Here is a 3296-nt window from a genome sequence, read left to right on the forward strand (position 1 = left end):
CAAATTATAATGATTCTCATTTATCTGTTAATGAAACTTTACCACAATATATCAACAGTAACTATAAAACTTTTTGATGGTAATATTTTTGACATATTAGAAAAAATTGGACTTGTCCTTTGAAAAATAGAAGAATAATTTATTTTTATTGTGTTTACACTTGAAGGAGTAGACAATATAACAAGTGAAGTCTGTAGTACAAAAATTGAAATTTTTTTTATGATAACACTGACACATGGATCATGGCAAACATGATTTTGAATTGGTGAGTAAGGAGGATTAGTCAAACCTTGTATCGTTATGGAAGGGACAAACCCCAGTAGCAAGTCATTACGCGGTCATCCTATAGTGTTTGTATGAGATGCATTTAACCCATGATGAACACGACCAACTCGATGATGCCTCACCGACAATAAGGCAGCCTCAGTGGTGTGAGATATGGAAATATTTTTAGCTTCCTTTCGTCTTTCATCATTGGAAATAGAAAAAGATGGTGCAGATAAATTTGACATGTCAATTGACCTAATATTTCAATATCTAAAAACAAGTTTGTCACTTTGTAATTGTACCCAAGTTTAGAACTTGTTTTTAAAATAAAACTACAATCTATTGACAATGTCTATTGGGCATGCCAATTTGTTTTGTTCGATTTTTTGTTCCATTGTTAACAACAAATAAATTAATTTTTGAGTTTTATTTCACAATCTTAATTCAAGGAGCGGAAACGACTAGTCTTGTGGATGTCTCAAGGTCTCAATTGTAGTTTCGAAAATAAAATTAAAGATAAAAAGAAAACATATAAGGTGTCGGAAGCAAAGTAAAATGCAGAAATTAAAAAAGAAAAGAAGAAGAAGATGAAGAAGAACAAATAAAAGTAAAGAATGTTAATTAAAAAAAATAAAAAGTAGAGTATAAGATTGAATTTAAACTTAAAAGGAATTACTCAAGATTCTCAGTTTTACTCTGTGATTTCAAAAAGGCTAAAAGTATTTTTTTCAGGTTTTTAAGTGTTTTTCCAAAAGAATTTAACTGATTATAATATATGTCCAAAATTTATTTATAAACTAACCTAATGTCAGAACTCTTATAATATATATTCGTCAACTTTTAAACTTAAATAACCATTCTGTATTTGTTGCTTGATAACTGCTACGCTCTATTACTATTATTAACAGTTATATTTTTTAGATATTATAGCTCATAATTCGAATTTAGTTTAATTTTAATTAAAATTGTTTTGTTTTTAGTGTTAGTTGAAAATTTTTTAATACATTAAAATTGACTTTTTAAAAATAATATAAATTAATAATAATATTATTTTATATTTATTTATTTAAAATAATTTTTTAAGTAATAATAATTTTTTGCATAACACGCATAAAACAAATTAACATACAATTTATATTATTATGGTGTGCTAAGAAGTATTGTTCTCATTGTTCAAAATTGGTTCACGATTGCTTCAAAAATGACAGAATAGCGATAATATTTCCAGATTTCACAAATTATTCCAACAGAAGGTCCCCATGGTAGTGACTTATATACTTAACCATTAAGTCTTCTTTCTGAACTTACGATTGGTGCATATAATAAGTTGGCGTATATAACAGTATAGTAATGATGGATAGATGAGGAGTTGGAGTTGGAGTTGGAGTTGGAGTAATTCATATATTTGCAACAATATGGACTCAACTTTTTGACATCTTTGTAAAAGTCAAACGCTGTTGTATTGAAAAAAATCGAAGTTGAATGTCCGGGCTCATGCCTAATAACATAGCTGGAAGCCCCTTTTCATAAATTAAAACGTATAAATTATTGGATTTTTTTAAATAAATAAAATAAATATTTTATTTACTAAAAATTATATAATTTGTAATAATTTTATAAAAATATATTGTATTTCTTATTTTATTTATACTATAAATGAGATAAGATATAAAATGACGTGGTCGTATCACGTTTATACACGTATTGTGTAAAGACTTTATATCGTCTATAGTGTAAACAAGATACGTATAATTTTATTTCGTTTATACGGTAAAAGAGATAAAACTAAACGTGACTTCTATATACAATTCGTTTACAGTGCCATTTGAAGTTATTTTTCACCCAATTTTTCAAATTTTTTCTAACTACTACCCTCTTCTGACCATATTATCGACTTATTAGGCAAGCATAGCACGTGCAGATACACATGATTCGGACATCAACCGCTTGAACGTAATATAACACATCGCAGGGACAGCCGATTTTGAAGTTAGTGTTGTTGTTTTTGTGTTTATGTTAGAGTATGTATGAGTGAAACCATAGTTAAAATACTTTTATAGAACTAGTGTATAAGACATGTTAATTAGATGAATGTATTGTTAGAAAGGGTGGATAAGATTCGCTTTTAGTAATTTAAGTTTATTTATTAACTTGATGTTTATTAATTTAGTTATGAACTAACTTGATGTTTATTAATTTACTAAGAAAATTTTTCTAGTTATTTGTCGAATTTATTTTTACTTATTTATTAATTTAGTTATTAATTTAATAGATGTGTGGTATTTTAATTTGGTTATTAATTATTTAGTACGATTTATTTTCTTTAAATTAAGTATACATGTTTACTAATAAAGTTATTAATTAATTAAGTAAATAATTTTGTTTAAGTTAATTTATTAATTAAATATTTCTACTCATTTGTCAAATTTGTTTCTACTTATTTATTAATCTTGTTATTAATTAATTAGTTGTGTAGTATTTTGGTTATGAATTATTTAGTAAGATTTTTTGTTTAAATTAAGTTATTTATTAAGTACATGTGTACTAATAAAGTTATTAATTGATTAAGTAAATATTTTTATTTAAGTTAATTTCTTATGTGAATGTTAATTGCTAGTATTTTTTGGTGTTAATTAGTCTAGCTTTATAGTTTTATAAATTTCTTATTCAATTTTTTTTTATCAGAGGCATCGGTTGCTTCTTCCTAGACGAGTGAGTCACATATTTGTCCCATCGGACGCCATTTACCCTTATTTGAGGGAGGTTGGCTTCGGTGACACGGTGCCTCTCAGAGATTTTGTATTTGACAACTCCATGATCATGGCATTTGTGGAGCGCTGACATCTAGAGATGCACACTTTTCATATGCCATGAAGTGAGTGCACCATCACCTTACAGGACATCGTGTACCACCTCGAATTACGGGCGCATGGAGAGCCAGTAGGTGGGTGTTTCCGCGACTTCTACACATGGTATAGGATGGAAACCTAGGAGTTGGTGGAGCAGCTACTTGATGCCAAACTTCCCGT

This window comes from Arachis duranensis, unplaced genomic scaffold, assembly GCF_000817695.3.
Source record: "Arachis duranensis cultivar V14167 unplaced genomic scaffold, aradu.V14167.gnm2.J7QH unplaced_Scaffold_101037, whole genome shotgun sequence".
Lineage (NCBI taxonomy): Eukaryota > Viridiplantae > Streptophyta > Magnoliopsida > Fabales > Fabaceae > Arachis > Arachis duranensis.